General features: G+C 46.2%; 9 non-coding genes across 9 annotated transcripts; all 9 read left to right on the top strand.

The window, feature by feature from the left end:
• Positions 1 to 935: 935 nt before the first annotated feature.
• TRNAN-GUU (transfer RNA asparagine (anticodon GUU)) lies at positions 936 to 1,009 on the top strand. The gene has a single exon. It is a non-coding gene; the product is annotated as a tRNA-Asn (tRNA).
• A 313-nt stretch (positions 1,010 to 1,322) lies between these two features.
• TRNAW-CCA (transfer RNA tryptophan (anticodon CCA)) lies at positions 1,323 to 1,394 on the top strand. The gene has a single exon. It is a non-coding gene; the product is annotated as a tRNA-Trp (tRNA).
• A 1,790-nt stretch (positions 1,395 to 3,184) lies between these two features.
• TRNAN-GUU (transfer RNA asparagine (anticodon GUU)) lies at positions 3,185 to 3,258 on the top strand. Its single transcript has one exon. It is a non-coding gene; the product is annotated as a tRNA-Asn (tRNA).
• A 4,807-nt stretch (positions 3,259 to 8,065) lies between these two features.
• TRNAW-CCA (transfer RNA tryptophan (anticodon CCA)) lies at positions 8,066 to 8,137 on the top strand. The gene has a single exon. It is a non-coding gene; the product is annotated as a tRNA-Trp (tRNA).
• Positions 8,138 to 10,307: 2,170 nt separating this feature from the next.
• Positions 10,308 to 10,379, top strand: TRNAW-CCA (transfer RNA tryptophan (anticodon CCA)). The gene has a single exon. It is a non-coding gene; the product is annotated as a tRNA-Trp (tRNA).
• A 1,789-nt stretch (positions 10,380 to 12,168) lies between these two features.
• Positions 12,169 to 12,242, top strand: TRNAN-GUU (transfer RNA asparagine (anticodon GUU)). Its single transcript has one exon. It is a non-coding gene; the product is annotated as a tRNA-Asn (tRNA).
• A 313-nt stretch (positions 12,243 to 12,555) lies between these two features.
• Positions 12,556 to 12,627, top strand: TRNAW-CCA (transfer RNA tryptophan (anticodon CCA)). Its single transcript has one exon. It is a non-coding gene; the product is annotated as a tRNA-Trp (tRNA).
• A 1,790-nt stretch (positions 12,628 to 14,417) lies between these two features.
• TRNAN-GUU (transfer RNA asparagine (anticodon GUU)) lies at positions 14,418 to 14,491 on the top strand. The gene has a single exon. It is a non-coding gene; the product is annotated as a tRNA-Asn (tRNA).
• Positions 14,492 to 14,804: 313 nt separating this feature from the next.
• Positions 14,805 to 14,876, top strand: TRNAW-CCA (transfer RNA tryptophan (anticodon CCA)). Its single transcript has one exon. It is a non-coding gene; the product is annotated as a tRNA-Trp (tRNA).
• Positions 14,877 to 16,215: the final 1,339 nt, after the last annotated feature.

Genomic DNA, 16,215 nt, shown 5'->3' with positions numbered 1-16,215 from the left:
CCTTTGTCCCAGTAATCTGTTTTAGTGCCTCTAGCAAGTTGTTTTCTGAAACAAAGCTTACCTGAACATCCTGTAAAATTGGTAACTTTTCAGTAGCAGTACAGTGCAGTATATAGCATTCCTGTTGCGCACAGCATCTAGATCCAAAAATTGCTTAATCTACCCCAGAAATTAGAATTCACCCAGTCAAACAGAGGGATCTATAAAGAGCATGGCAAGTAGTTAACATAAGCTACTTCCCCCAAGTTGTCTTGGTGCACTCTGCTGCCCTCTTTTAACAGAAGAATGCAACTGCAGGTCTTGCTTCTCAGCAAGGTACCTACATATAGAATCCTTGGTGCACTCTTGCTAAATCTGCTGGAATGTGTCTTCTATTGTGCCCAAGGTGGTTGTGTATTTGGGGACTCAGGGAAGCAAGGGAGCAGTCTAATGCACTGCAGTGCTAAGAGAGGCATGCCTTTTTCAGAAAAAAGTTCAGGTTTTCTGCCAATCAGAAAAAAATAGCAATGCAATCAGGCCAAAGGCAGAACACACATGCCAGTGAGTCTCTGTGGCGCAATTGGTTAGCGCGTTCGGCTGTTAACCGAAAAGACGCTGCTGTTTTTGGCACAAACACACAGAGTGTTCCACTCAGTAAACCTGAGTCATTTCTCCCGTGTTCTCTGGGTTCAGCCTACTGTCCCCTTTTAACACAAGTGCGCAACTGTGGCTTTCTCCTCATAGCAAGTTATGCCTATACAGAGGACATTTGGTGCACTGTTGATGGGCTCTGTCCTCTACTAAATCCCCTGTGTTTGTGGATTAGGGGAGGTAGGGAAGTGCTTGATACCCTGATTTGCTGTGGGAAATAGAGCTATTTTAGAAATATTTTCAGGTTGCCTGGGAAGCATAAGTAAACAGCACACCAATCAGGCCCCTGTGTAAGAACTGCATGAGTCTCTGTGGCGCAATCGGTTAGCGCGTTCGGCTGTTAACCGAAAGGTTGGTGGTTCAAGCCCACCCAGGGACGGTGCATTTTGGCTGAAAAATTCAGCGTGACCAACTATGGACTTCTGTTTACCTCTCGCAGGTCTCGTCTGCTGACGTCCAAAAAATCCAATAAACTGCAAGCAATTCTTCTCGCTTGCTTTAGTTTTTCAAAACTTGCCATTCAATTCATAAACATCAAGACTTCATGGGAAGGGTTTGGCTGCAGCGTATACTGATGCACAGAAGGAAGCTATCCTAGCCAGTCTACTTAAAGAAGCAATGAGGCTCTGCAGGTGCATGTACGTCTCCTACCTTTATTCTGTCATCAGACACACCAGGTGAACTGCCGCAAGGACCTCGTGGCGCAATGGTAGCGCGTCTGACTCCAGATCAGAAGGTTTCGTGTTCAAATCACGTCGGGGGCATATTTGCTTTTCCCACTCTGAAATATAAAATTGCTCTTCAGTATCTCGTTATTTCAACCTGACTGCATCTTTGTGCTCTGGGCCTAGTTGTTCTGGCGTTTCGAATGTAAGCTTTGCAGCAGGGAAGTATCATATTGACAGACACCCATGAAGGACATGGTCAACCTTTAAAGCAGGCCAATCTCTATGTTTTACTGGATGCAGCAGAAGTATTTCCTCTTTACCATCTCTTCAAGTGGGCCTGACTGATGTGCTGTTTTGTGCACGCTACGTGGGCTTTGTAAAGCATACCTCTGCCATTTGCATGGCCTCCTAGCGCTGTCAATATTTTCGTGTAATCGCTGAATGCTGCACTGTCCTGGGAACTCTAGGTGTGACTAAAGGATATATGCTGGGGCCCCGAAAGGGGGTCGGCAGTCTAGTGGCAATGCCCATCACTTTGCAGTTTGGGTTTGTGAGTTCAGGTACCGGTCTGGTGTCGGAAACCTGTAAGCGCCCTCCCAATCAACTGTCGGTCCTGGATTGTGAGGATTTCCCCTTATACTGGTCTCAGTAGACACATTTCCATTTTACTTTTTCACTCTCGCATTGCCTATTTCTCTCTCTCTCATAGTTACATTATAGACAAGAGAGACATTGTCAGCGAGAGGGCTTCACAGCACCTTCCCCCCTTTCCCTAAGTGCATTGCAAGGGGCTCTGGGAGGCGTGCACATTTGTCTGAAACACAAAGATCCACTGGCAATAAAAAGCGTAGGTCCCTAGTTTGCATTTCTTAGAATTTGAGGTGACACTCAGAGTTGTCTCGGGCGTGACTGTACCTTTCATAGGAGATGTGCTAATCCCCAAACCCTCTTCCTTTGTCCCAGTAATCTGTCTTAGTGCCTCTAGCAAGTTGTTTTCTGAAACAAAGCTTACCTGAACATCCTGTAAAATTGGTAACTTTTCAGTAGCAGTACAGTGAAGTATATAGCATTCCTGTTGCGCACAGCATCTAGATCCAAAAATTGCTTACTCTACCCCAGAAATTAGAATTCACCCAGTCAAACAGAGGGATCTATAAAGAGCATGGCAAGTAGTTAACATAAGCTACTTCCCCCAAGTTCTCTTGGTGCACTCTGCTGCCCTCTTTTAACAGAAGAATGCAACTGCAGGTCTTGCTTCTCAGCAAGGTACCTACATATAGAAACCTTGGTGCACTCTTGCTAAATCTGCTGGAATGTGTCTTCTATTGTGCCCAAGGTGGTTGTGTATTTGGGGACTCAGGGAAGCAAGGGAGCAATCTAATGCACTGCAGTGCTACGAGAGGCATGCCTTTTTCAGAAAAAAGTTCAGGTTTTCTGCCAATCAGAAAAAAATAGCAATGCAATCAGGCCAAAGGCAGAACACACATGCCAGTGAGTCTCTGTGGCGCAATTGGTTAGCGCGTTCGGCTGTTAACCGAAAAGACGCTGCTGTTTTGGGCACAAAGACACAGAGTGTTCCACTCAGTAAACCTGAGTCATTTCTCCCGTGTTCTCTGGGTTCAGCCTACTGTCCCCTTTTAACACAAGTGCGCAACTGTGGCTTTCTCCTCATAGCAAGTTATGCCTACACAGAGGGCATTTGGTGCACTGTTGATGGGCTCTGTCCTCTACTAAATCCCCTGTGTTTGTGGATTACGGGAGGTAGGGAAGTACTTCATACCCGGATTTGCTGTGGGAAATAGAGCTATTTTAGAAATATTTTCAGGTTGCCTGGGGAGCATAAGCAAACAGCACACCAATCAGGCCCCAGTGTAGGCACTGCATGAGTCTCTGTGGCGCAATCGGTTAGCGCGTTCGGCTGTTAACCGAAAGGTTGGTGGTTCAAGCCCACCCAGGGACGATGCATTTTGGCTCAAAAATTCAGCATGACCAACTATGAACTTCTGTTTACCTCTCGCAGGTCTCGTCTGCTGACGTCCAAAAAATCCAATAAACTGCAAGCAATTCTTCTCGCTTGCTTTAGTTTTTCAAAACTTGCCATTCAATTCATAAACATCAAGACTTCATGGGAAGGGTTTGGCTGCAGCGTGTACTGATGCACAGAAGGAAGCTATCCTAGCCAGTCTACCTAAAGAAGCAATGAGGCTCTGCAGGTCCATGCACGTCTCCTACCTTTATTCTGTCATCAGACACACCAGGTGGATTGCCGCAAGGACCTCGTGGCGCAATGGTAGGCGTCTGACTCCAGATCAGAAGGTTGCGTGTTCAAATCACGTCGGGGTCATATTTGCTTTTCCCACTCTGAAATACAAAATTGCTCTTCAGTATCTCGTTATTTCAACCTGACTGCATCTTTGTGCTCTGGGCCTAGTTGTTCTGGCGTTTCGAATGTAAGCTTTGCAGCAGGGAAGTATCATATTGACAGACACCCATGAAGGACATGGTCAACCTTTAAAGCAGGCCAATCTCTATGTTTTACTGGATGCAGCAGAAGTATTTCCTCTTTACCATCTCTTCAAGTGGGCCTGACTGATGTCCTGTTTTGTGCACGCTACGTGGGCTTTGTAAAGCATACCTCTGCCATTTGCATGGCCTCCTAGCGCTGTCAATATTTTCGTGTAATCGCTGAATGCTGCACTGTCCTGGGAACTCTAGGTGTGACTAAAGGATATATGCTGAGGCCCGAAAGGGGGTCGGCAGTCTAGTGGCAATGCCCATCACTTTGCAGTTTGGGTTTGTGAGTTCAGGTACCGGTCTGGTGTCGGAAACCTGTAAGCGCCCTCCCAATCAACTGTCGGTCCTGGATTGTGAGGATTTCCCCTTATACTGGTCTCAGTAGACACATTTCCATTTTACTTTTTCACTCTCGCATTGCCTATTTCTCTCTCTCTCATAGATACATTATAGACAAGAGAGACATTGTCAGCGAGAGGGCTTCACATCACCTTCCCCCATTTCCCTAAGTGCATTGCATGGGGCTCTGGGAGGCGTGCACATTTGTCTGAAACACAAAGATCCACTGGCAATAAAAGGCGTAGGACCCCAGATCGCATTTCTTAGAATTTGAGGAGGCACTCAGAGTTGTCTCGGGCGTGACTGTACCTTTCATAGGAGATGTGCTAATCCCCAAACCCTCTTCCTTTGTCCCAGTAATCTGTCCTAGGGCCTCTAGCAAGTTGTTTTCTGAAACAAAGCTTACCTGAACATCCTGTAAAATTGGTAACTTTTCAGTAGCAGTACAGTGCAGTATATAGCATTCCTGTTGCGCACAGCATCTAGATCCAAAAATTGCTTACTCTACCCCAGAAATTAGAATTCACCCAGTCAAACAGAGGGATCTATAAAGATCATGGCAAGTAGTTAACATAAGCTACTTCCCCCAAGTTCTCTTGGTGCACTCTGCTGCCCTCTTTTAACAGAAGAATGCAACTGCAGGTCTTGCTTCTCAGCAAGGTACCTACATATAGAAACCTTGATGCACTCTTGCTAAATCTGCTGGAATGTGTCTTTTATTGTGCCCAAGGTGGTTGTGTATTTGGGGACTCAGGGAAGCAAGGGAGCAGTCTAATGCACTGCAGTGCTAAGAGAGGCATGCCTTTTTCAGAAAAAAGTTCAGGTTTTCTGCCAATCAGAAACAAATAGCAATGCAATCAGGCCAAAGGCAGAACACACATGCCAGTGAGTCTCTGTGGCACAATTGGTTAGCGCGCTCGGCTGTTAACCGAAAAGACGCTGCTGTTTTTGGCACAAAGACACAGAGTGTTCCACTCAGTAAACCTGAGTCATTTCTCCCGTGTTCTCTGGGTTCAGCCTACTGTCCCCTTTTAACACAAGTGCGCAACTGTGGCTTTCTCCTCATAGCAAGTTATGCCTACACAGAGGACATTTGGTGCACTGTTGATGGGCTCTGTCCTCTACTAAATCCCCTGTGTTTGTGGATTAGGGGAGGTAGGGAAGTGCTTGATACCCTGATTTGCTGTGGGAAATAGAGCTATTTTAGAAATATTTTCAGGTTGCCTGGGAAGCATAAGCAAACAGCACACCAATCAGGCCCCAGTGTAAGCACTGCATGAGTCTCTATGGCGCAATCAGTTAGCCCGTTCGGCTGTTAACCGAAAGGTTAGTGGTTCAAGCCCACCCAGGGACGATGCATTTTGGCTCAAAAATTCAGCATGACCAACTATGAACTTCTGTTTACCTCTCGCAGGTCTCGTCTGCTGACGTCCAAAAAATCCAATAAACTGCAAGCAATTCTTCTCGCTTGCTTTAGTTTTTCAAAACTTGCCATTCAATTCATAAACATCAAGACTTCATGGGAAGGGTTTGGCTGCAGCGTGTACTGATGCACAGAAGGAAGCTATCCTAGCCAGTCTACTTAAAGAAGCAATGAGGCTCTGCAGGTCCATGTACGTCTCCTACCTTTATTCTGTCATCAGACACACCAGGTGGATTGCCGCAAGGACCTCGTGGCGCAATGGTAGGCGTCTGACTCCAGATCAGAAGGTTGCGTGTTCAAATCACGTCGGGGTCATATTTGCTTTTCCCACTCTGAAATACAAAATTGCTCTTCAGTATCTCGTTATTTCAACCTGACTGCATCTTTGTGCTCTGGGCCTAGTTGTTCTGGCGTTTCGAATGTAAGCTTTGCAGCAGGGAAGTATCATATTGACAGACACCCATGAAGGACATGGTCAACCTTTAAAGCAGGCCAATCTCTATGTTTTACTGGATGCAGCAGAAGTATTTCCTCTTTACCATCTCTTCAAGTGGGCCTGACTGATGTCCTGTTTTGTGCACGCTACGTGGGCTTTGTAAAGCATACCTCTGCCATTTGCATGGCCTCCTAGCGCTGTCAATATTTTCGTGTAATCGCTGAATGCTGCACTGTCCTGGGAACTCTAGGTGTGACTAAAGGATATATGCTGAGGCCCGAAAGGGGGTCGGCAGTCTAGTGGCAATGCCCATCACTTTGCAGTTTGGGTTTGTGAGTTCAGGTACCGGTCTGGTGTCGGAAACCTGTAAGCGCCCTCCCAATCAACTGTCGGTCCTGGATTGTGAGGATTTCCCCTTATACTGGTCTCAGTAGACACATTTCCATTTTACTTTTTCACTCTCGCATTGCCTATTTCTCTCTCTCTCATAGATACATTATAGACAAGAGAGACATTGTCAGCGAGAGGGCTTCACATCACCTTCCCCCATTTCCCTAAGTGCATTGCATGGGGCTCTGGGAGGCGTGCACATTTGTCTGAAACACAAAGATCCACTGGCAATAAAAGGCGTAGGACCCCAGATCGCATTTCTTAGAATTTGAGGAGGCACTCAGAGTTGTCTCGGGCGTGACTGTACCTTTCATAGGAGATGTGCTAATCCCCAAACCCTCTTCCTTTGTCCCAGTAATCTGTCCTAGGGCCTCTAGCAAGTTGTTTTCTGAAACAAAGCTTACCTGAACATCCTGTAAAATTGGTAACTTTTCAGTAGCAGTACAGTGCAGTATATAGCATTCCTGTTGCGCACAGCATCTAGATCCAAAAATTGCTTACTCTACCCCAGAAATTAGAATTCACCCAGTCAAACAGAGGGATCTATAAAGATCATGGCAAGTAGTTAACATAAGCTACTTCCCCCAAGTTCTCTTGGTGCACTCTGCTGCCCTCTTTTAACAGAAGAATGCAACTGCAGGTCTTGCTTCTCAGCAAGGTACCTACATATAGAAACCTTGATGCACTCTTGCTAAATCTGCTGGAATGTGTCTTTTATTGTGCCCAAGGTGGTTGTGTATTTGGGGACTCAGGGAAGCAAGGGAGCAGTCTAATGCACTGCAGTGCTAAGAGAGGCATGCCTTTTTCAGAAAAAAGTTCAGGTTTTCTGCCAATCAGAAACAAATAGCAATGCAATCAGGCCAAAGGCAGAACACACATGCCAGTGAGTCTCTGTGGCACAATTGGTTAGCGCGCTCGGCTGTTAACCGAAAAGACGCTGCTGTTTTTGGCACAAAGACACAGAGTGTTCCACTCAGTAAACCTGAGTCATTTCTCCCGTGTTCTCTGGGTTCAGCCTACTGTCCCCTTTTAACACAAGTGCGCAACTGTGGCTTTCTCCTCATAGCAAGTTATGCCTACACAGAGGACATTTGGTGCACTGTTGATGGGCTCTGTCCTCTACTAAATCCCCTGTGTTTGTGGATTAGGGGAGGTAGGGAAGTGCTTGATACCCTGATTTGCTGTGGGAAATAGAGCTATTTTAGAAATATTTTCAGGTTGCCTGGGAAGCATAAGCAAACAGCACACCAATCAGGCCCCAGTGTAAGCACTGCATGAGTCTCTATGGCGCAATCAGTTAGCCCGTTCGGCTGTTAACCGAAAGGTTAGTGGTTCAAGCCCACCCAGGGACGATGCATTTTGGCTCAAAAATTCAGCATGACCAACTATGAACTTCTGTTTACCTCTCGCAGGTCTCGTCTGCTGACGTCCAAAAAATCCAATAAACTGCAAGCAATTCTTCTCGCTTGCTTTAGTTTTTCAAAACTTGCCATTCAATTCATAAACATCAAGACTTCATGGGAAGGGTTTGGCTGCAGCGTGTACTGATGCACAGAAGGAAGCTATCCTAGCCAGTCTACTTAAAGAAGCAATGAGGCTCTGCAGGTCCATGTACGTCTCCTACCTTTATTCTGTCATCAGACTACCCAGGTGGACTGCCACAAGGACCTCGTGGCGCAATGGTAGCGCGTCTGACTCCAGATCAGAAGGTTGCGTGTTCAAATCACGTCGGGGTCATATTTGCTTTTCCCACTCTGAAATACAAAATTGCTCTTCAGTATCTCGTTATTTCAACCTGACTGCATCTTTGTGCTCTGGGCTTAGTTGTTCTGGCGTTTCGAATGTAAACTTTGCAGCAGGGAAGTATCATATTGACAGACACCCATGAAGTACATGGTCAACCTTTAAAGCAGGCCAATCTCTATGTTTTACTGGATGCAGCAGAAGTATTTCCTCTTTACCATCTCTTCAAGTGGGCCTGACTGATGTGCTGTTTTGTGCACGCTACGTGGGCTTTGTAAAGCATACCTCTGCCATTTGCATGGCCTCCTAGCGCTGTCAATATTTTCGTGTAATCGCTGAATGCTGCACTGTCCTGGGAACTCTAGGTGTGACTAAAGGATATATGCTGAGGCCCGAAAGGCGGTCGGCAGTCTAGTGGCAATGCCCATCACTTTGCAGTTTGGGTTTGTGAGTTCAGGTACCGGTCTGGTGTTGGAAACCTGTAAGCGCCCTCCCAATCAACTGTCGGTCCTGGATTGTGAGGATTTCCCCTTATACTGGTCTCAGTAGACACATTTCCATTTTACTTTTTCACTCTCGCATTGCCTATTTCTCTCTCTCTCATAGATACATTATAGACAAGAGAGACATTGTCAGCGAGAGGGCTTCACAGCACCTTCCCCCCTTTCCCTAAGTGCATTGCAAGGGGCTCTGGGAGGCGTGCACATTTGTCTGAAACACAAAGATCCCCTAGCAATAAAAAGCGTAGGTCCCTAGTTTGCATTTCTTAGAATTTGAGGTGACACTCAGAGTTGTCTCGGGCGTGACTGTACCTTTCATAGGAGATGTGCTAATCCCCAAACACTCTTCCTTTGTCCCAGTAATCTGTCTTAGTGCCTCTAGCAAGTTGTTTTCTGAAACAAAGCTTACCTGAACATCCTGTAAAATTGGTAACTTTTCAGTAGCAGTACAGTGCAGTATATAGCATTCCTGTTGCACACAGCATCTAGATCCAAAAATTGCTTACTCTACCCCAGAAATTAGAATTCACCCAGTCAAACAGAGGGGTCTATAAAGAGCATGGCAAGTAGTTAACATAAGCTACTTCCCCCAAGTTCTCTTGGTGCACTCTGCTGCCCTCTTTTAACAGAAGAATGCAACTGCAGGTCTTGCTTCTCAGCAAGGTACCTACATATAGAATCCTTGGTGCACTCTTGCTAAATCTGCTGGAATGTGTCTTCTATTGTGCCCAAGGTGGTTGTGTATTTGGGGACTCAGGGAAGCAAGGGAGCAGTCTAATGCACTGCAGTGCTAAGAGAGGCATGCCTTTTTCAGAAAAAAGTTCAGGTTTTCTGCCAATCAGAAAAAAATAGCAATGCAATCAGGCCAAAGGCAGAACACACATGCCAGTGAGTCTCTGTGGCGCAATTGGTTAGCGCGTTCGGCTGTTAACCGAAAAGATGCTGCTGTTTTTGGCACAATTACACAGAGTGTTCCACTCAGTAAACCTGAGTCATTTCTCCCGTGTTCTCTGGGTTCAGCCTACTGTCCCCTTTTAACACAAGTGCGCAACTGTGGCTTTCTCCTCATAGCAAGTTATGCCTATACAGAGGACATTTGGTGCACTGTTGATGAGCTCTGTCCTCTACTAAATCCCCTGTGTTTGTGGATTACGGGAGGTAGGGAAGTGCTTGATACCCTGATTTGCTGTGGGAAATAGAGCTATTTTAGAAATATTTTCAGGTTGCCTGGGGAGCATAAGCAAACAGCACACCAATCAGGCCCCAGTGTAAGCACTGCTTGAGTCTCTGTGGCGCAATCGGTTAGCGCGTTCGGCTGTAAAGGTTGGTGGTTCAAGCCCACCCAGGGACGATGCATTTTGGCTCAAAAATTCAGCATGACCAACTATGAACTTCTGTTTACCTCTCGCAGGTCTCGTCTGCTGACGTCCAAAAAATCCAATAAACTGCAAGCAATTCTTCTCGCTTGCTTTAGTTTTTCAAAACTTGCCATTCAATTCATAAACATCAAGACTTCATGGGAAGGGTTTGGCTGCAGCGTGTACTGATGCACGCAAGGAAGCTATCCTAGCCAGTCTACTTAAAGAAGCAATGAGGCTCTGCAGGTGCATGTACGTCTCCTACCTTTATTCTGTCATCAGACACACCAGGTGGATTGCCACAAGGACCTCGTGGCGCAATGGTAGCGCGTCTGACTCCAGATCAGAAGGTTGCGTGTTCAAATCACGTCGGGGTCATATTTGCTTTTCCCACTCTGAAATACAAAATTGCTCTTCAGTATCTCGTTATTTCAACCTGACTGCATCTTTGTGCTCTGGGCCTAGTTGTTCTGGCGTTTCGAATGTAAACTTTGCAGCAGGGAAGTATCATATTGACATACACCCATGAAGTACATGGTCAACCTTTAAAGCAGGCCAATCTCTATGTTTTACTGGATGCAGCAGAAGTATTTCCTCTTTACCATCTCTTCAAGTGGGCCTGACTGATGTGCTGTTTTGTGCACGCTACGTGGGCTTTGTAAAGCATACCTCTGCCATTTGCATGGCCTCCTAGCGCTGTCAATATTTTCGTGTAATCGCTGAATGCTGCACTGTCCTGGGAACTCTAGGTGTGACTAAAGGATATATGCTGAGGCCCGAAAGGCGGTCGGCAGTCTAGTGGCAATGCCCATAACTTTGCAGTTTGGGTTTGTGAGTTCAGGTACCGGTCTGGTGTCGGAAACCTGTAAGCGCCCTCCCAATCAACTGTCGGTCCTGGATTGTGAGGATTTCCCCTTATACTGGTCTCAGTAGACACATTTCCATTTTACTTTTTCACTCTCGCATTGCCTATTTCTCTCTCTCTCATAGATACATTATAGACAAGAGAGACATTGTCAGCGAGAGGGCTTCACAGCACCTTCCCCCCTTTCCCTAAGTGCATTGCAAGGGGCTCTGGGAGGCGTGCACATTTGTCTGAAACACAAAGATCCCCTAGCAATAAAAAGCGTAGGTCCCTAGTTTGCATTTCTTAGAATTTGAGGTGACACTCAGAGTTGTCTCGGGCGTGACTGTACCTTTCATAGGAGATGTGCTAATCCCCAAACACTCTTCCTTTGTCCCAGTAATCTGTCTTAGTGCCTCTAGCAAGTTGTTTTCTGAAACAAAGCTTACCTGAACATCCTGTAAAATTGGTAACTTTTCAGTAGCAGTACAGTGCAGTAGATAGCATTCCTGTTGCACACAGCATCTAGATCCAAAAATTGCTTACTCTACCCCAGAAATTAGAATTCACCCAGTCAAACAGAGGGGTCTATAAAGAGCATGGCAAGTAGTTAACATAAGCTACTTCCCCCAAGTTCTCTTGGTGCACTCTGCTGCCCTCTTTTAACAGAAGAATGCAACTGCAGGTCTTGCTTCTCAGCAAGGTACCTACATATAGAATCCTTGGTGCACTCTTGCTAAATCTGCTGGAATGTGTCTTCTATTGTGCCCAAGGTGGTTGTGTATTTGGGGACTCAGGGAAGCAAGGGAGCAGTCTAATGCACTGCAGTGCTAAGAGAGGCATGCCTTTTTCAGAAAAAAGTTCAGGTTTTCTGCCAATCAGAAAAAAATAGCAATGCAATCAGGCCAAAGGCAGAACACACATGCCAGTGAGTCTCTGTGGCGCAATTGGTTAGCGCGTTCGGCTGTTAACCGAAAAGATGCTGCTGTTTTTGGCACAATTACACAGAGTGTTCCACTCAGTAAACCTGAGTCATTTCTCCCGTGTTCTCTGGGTTCAGCCTACTGTCCCCTTTTAACACAAGTGCGCAACTGTGGCTTTCTCCTCATAGCAAGTTATGCCTATACAGAGGACATTTGGTGCACTGTTGATGAGCTCTGTCCTCTACTAAATCCCCTGTGTTTGTGGATTAGGGGAGGTAGGGAAGTGCTTGATACCCTGATTTGCTGTGGGAAATAGAGCTATTTTAGAAATATTTTCAGGTTGCCTGGGAAGCATAAGCAAACAGCACACCAATCAGGCCCCAGTGTAAGCACTGCATGAGTCTCTGTGGCGCAATCGGTTAGCGCGTTCGGCTGTTAACCGAAAGGTTGGTGGTTCAAGCCCACCCAGGGACGGTGCGTTTTGGCTCAAAAATTCAGCGTGACCAACTATGGACTTCTGTTTACCTCTCGCAGGTCTCGTCTGCTGACGTCCAAAAAATCCAATAAACTGCAAGCAATTCTTCTCGCTTGCTTTAGTTTTTCAAAACTTGCCATTCAATTGATAAACATCAAGACTTCATGGGAAGGGTTTGGCTGCAGCGTGTGCTGATGCACAGAAGGAAGCTATCCTAGCCAGTCTACTTAAAGAAGCAATGAGGCTCTGCAGGTGCATGTACGTCTCCTACCTTTATTCTGTCATCAGACACACCAGGTGGATTGCCACAAGGACCTCGTGGCGCAATGGTAGCGCGTCTGACTCCAGATCAGAAGGTTGCGTGTTCAAATCACGTCGGGGTCATATTTGCTTTTCCCACTCTGAAATACAAAATTGCTCTTCAGTATCTCGTTATTTCAACCTGACTGCATCTTTGTGCTCTGGGCCTAGTTGTTCTGGCGTTTCGAATGTAAGCTTTGCAGCAGGGAAGTATCATATTGACAGACACCCATGAAGGACATGGTCAACCTTTAAAGCAGGCCAATCTCTATGTTTTACTGGATGCAGCAGAAGTATTTCCTCTTTACCATCTCTTCAAGTGGGCCTGACTGATGTGCTGTTTTGTGCACGCTACGTGGGCTTTGTAAAGCATACCTCTGCCATTTGCATGGCCTCCTAGCGCTTTCAATATTTTCGTGTAATCACTGAATGCTGCACTGTCCTGGGAACTCTAGGTGTGACTAAAGGATATATGCTGGGGCCCCGAAAGGGGGTCGGCAGTCTAGTGGCAATGGGCATCACTTTGCAGTTTGGGTTTGTGAGTTCAGGTACCGGTCTGGTGTCGGAAACCTGTAAGCGCCCTCCCAATCAACTGTCGGTCCTGGATTGTGAGGATTTCCCCTTATACTGGTCTCAGTAGACACATTTCCATTTTACTTTTTCACTCTCGCATTGCCTATTTCTCTCTCTCTCATAGTTACATTATAGACAAGAGAGACATTGTCAGCGAGAGGGCTTCACAGCACCTTCCCCCCTTTCCCTAAGTGCATTGCAAGGGGCTCTGGGAGGCGTGCACGTTTGTCTGAAACACAAAGATCCACTGGCAATAAAAAGCGTAGGTCCCTAGTTTGCATTTCTTAGAATTTGAGGTGACACTCAGAGTTGTCTCGGGCGTGACTGTACCTTTCATAGGAGATGTGCTAATCCCCAAACCCTCTTCCTTTGTCCCAGTAATCTGTCTTAGTGCCTCTAGCAAGTTGTTTTCTGAAACAAAGCTTACCTGAACATCCTGTAAAATTGGTAACTTTTCAGGAGCAGTACAGTGCAGTATATAGCATTCCTGTTGCGCACAGCATCTAGATCCAAAAATTGCTTACTCTACCCCAGAAATTAGAATTCACCCAGTCAAACAGAGGGATCTATAAAGAGCATGGCAAGTAGTTAACATAAGCTACTTCCCCCAAGTTCTCTTGGTGCACTCTGCTGCCCTCTTTTAACAGAAGAATGCAACTGCAGGTCTTGCTTCTCAGCAAGGTACCTAAATATAGAATCCTTGGTGCACTCTTGCTAAATCTGCTGGAATGTGTCTTCTATTGTGCCCAAGGTGGTTGTGTATTTGGGGACTCAGGGAAGCAAAGGAGCAGTCTAATGCACTGCAGTGCTAAGAGAGGCATGCCTTTTTCAGAAAAAAGTTCAGGTTTTCTGCCAATCAGAAAAAAATAGCAATGCAATCAGGCCAAAGGCAGAACACACATGCCAGTGAGTCTCTGTGGCGCAATTGGTTAGCGCGTTCGGCTGTTAACCGAAAAGACGCTGCTGTTTTGGGCACAAAGACACAGAGTGTTCCACTCAGTAAACCTGAGTCATTTCTCCCGTGTTCTCTGGGTTCAGCCTACTGTCCCCTTTTAACACAAGTGCGCAACTGTGGCTTTCTCCTCATAGCAAGTTTTGCCTACACAGAGGGCATTTGGTGCACTGTTGATGGGCTCTGTCCTCTACTAAATCCCCTGTGTTTGTGGATTACGGGAGGTAGGGAAGTGCTTGATACCCTGATTTGCTGTGGGAAATAGAGCTATTTTAGAAATGTTTTCAGGTTGCCTGGGGAGCATAAGCAAACAGCACACCAATCAGGCCCCAGTGTAAGCACTGCATGAGTCTCTGTGGCGCAATCGGTTAGCGCGTTCGGCTGTTAACCGAAAGGTTGGTGGTTCAAGCCCACCCAGGGACGGTGCATTTTGGCTCAAAAATTCAGCGTGACCAACTATGGACTTCTGTTTACCTCTCGCAGGTCTCGTCTGCTGACGTCCAAAAAATCCAATAAACTGCAAGCAATTCTTCTCGCTTGCTTTAGTTTTTCAAAACTTGCCATTCAATTGATAAACATCAAGACTTCATGGGAAGGGTTTGGCTGCAGCGTGTACTGATGCACAGAAGGAAGCTATCCTAGCCAGTCTACTTAAAGAAGCAATGAGGCTCTGCAGGTGCATGTACGTCTCCTACCTTTATTCTGTCATCAGACACACCAGGTGAACTGCCGCAAGGACCTCGTGGCGCAATGGTAGCGCGTCTGACTCCAGATCAGAAGGTTTCGTGTTCAAATCACGTCGGGGGCATATTTGCTTTTCCCACTCTGAAATATAAAATTGCTCTTCAGTATCTCGTTATTTCAACCTGACTGCATCTTTGTGCTCTGGGCCTAGTTGTTCTGGCGTTTCGAATGTAAGCTTTGCAGCAGGGAAGTATCATATTGACATACACCCATGAAGGACATGGTCAACCTTTAAAGCAGTCCAATCTCTATGTTTTACTGGATGCAGCAGAAGTATTTCCTCTTTACCATCTCTTCAAGTGGGCCTGACTGATGTGCTGTTTTGTGCACGCTACGTGGGCTTTGTAAAGCATACCTCTGCCATTTGCATGGCCTCCTAGCGCTGTCAATATTTTCGTGTAATCGCTGAATGCTGCACTGTCCTGGGAACTCTAGGTGTGACTAAAGGATATATGTTGGGGCCCCGAAACGGGGTCGGCAGTCTAGTGGCAATGGGCATCACTTTGCAGTTTGGGTTTGTGAGTTCAGGTACCGGACTGGTGTCAGAAACCTGTAAGCGCCCTCCCAATCAACTGTCGGTCCTGGATTGTGAGGATTTCCCCTTATACTGGTCTCAGTAGACACATTTCCATTTTACTTTTTCACTCTCGCATTGCCTATTTCTCTCTCTCTCTTAGTTACATTATAGACAAGAGAGACATTGTCAGCGAGAGGGCTTCACAGCAACTTCCCCCATTTCCCTAAGTGCATTGCAAGGGGCTCTGGGAGGCGTGCACATTTGTCTGAAACACAAAGATCCACTGGCAATAAAAAGCGTAGGTCCCTAGTTTGCATTTCTTAGAATTTGAGGTGACACTCAGAGTTGTCTCGGGCGTGACTGTACCTTTCATAGGAGATGTGCTAATCCCCAAACCCTCTTCCTTTGTCCCAGTAATCTGTCTTAGTGCCTCTAGCAAGTTGTTTTCTGAAACAAAGCTTACCTGAACATCCTGTAAAATTGGTAACTTTTCAGTAGCAGTACAGTGAAGTATATAGCATTCCTGTTGCGCACAGCATCTAGATCCAAAAATTGCTTACTCTACCCCAGAAATTAGAATTCACCCAGTCAAACAGAGGGATCTATAAAGAGCATGGCAAGTAGTTAACATAAGCTACTTCCCCCAAGTTCTCTTGGTGCACTCTGCTGCCCTCTTTTAACAGAAGAATGCAACTGCAGGTCTTGCTTCTCAGCAAGGTACCTACATATAGAAACCTTGATGCACTCTTGCTAAATCTGCTGGAATGTGTCTTTTATTGTGCCCAAGGTGGTTGTGTATTTGGGGACTCAGGGAAGCAAGGGAGCAGTCTAATGCACTGCAGTGCTAAGAGAGGCATGCCTTTTTCAGAAAAAAGTTCAGGTTTTC

This window comes from Ambystoma mexicanum, chromosome 11 (genome assembly GCF_040938575.1).
Source record: "Ambystoma mexicanum isolate Mex_15411 chromosome 11, UKY_AmexF1_1, whole genome shotgun sequence".
Classification (NCBI taxonomy): Eukaryota; Metazoa; Chordata; class Amphibia; order Caudata; family Ambystomatidae; genus Ambystoma; species Ambystoma mexicanum.
The sequence above is the reverse complement of the archived record's forward strand: the minus strand, read 5'-3'. Positions and strand labels throughout refer to the sequence as shown.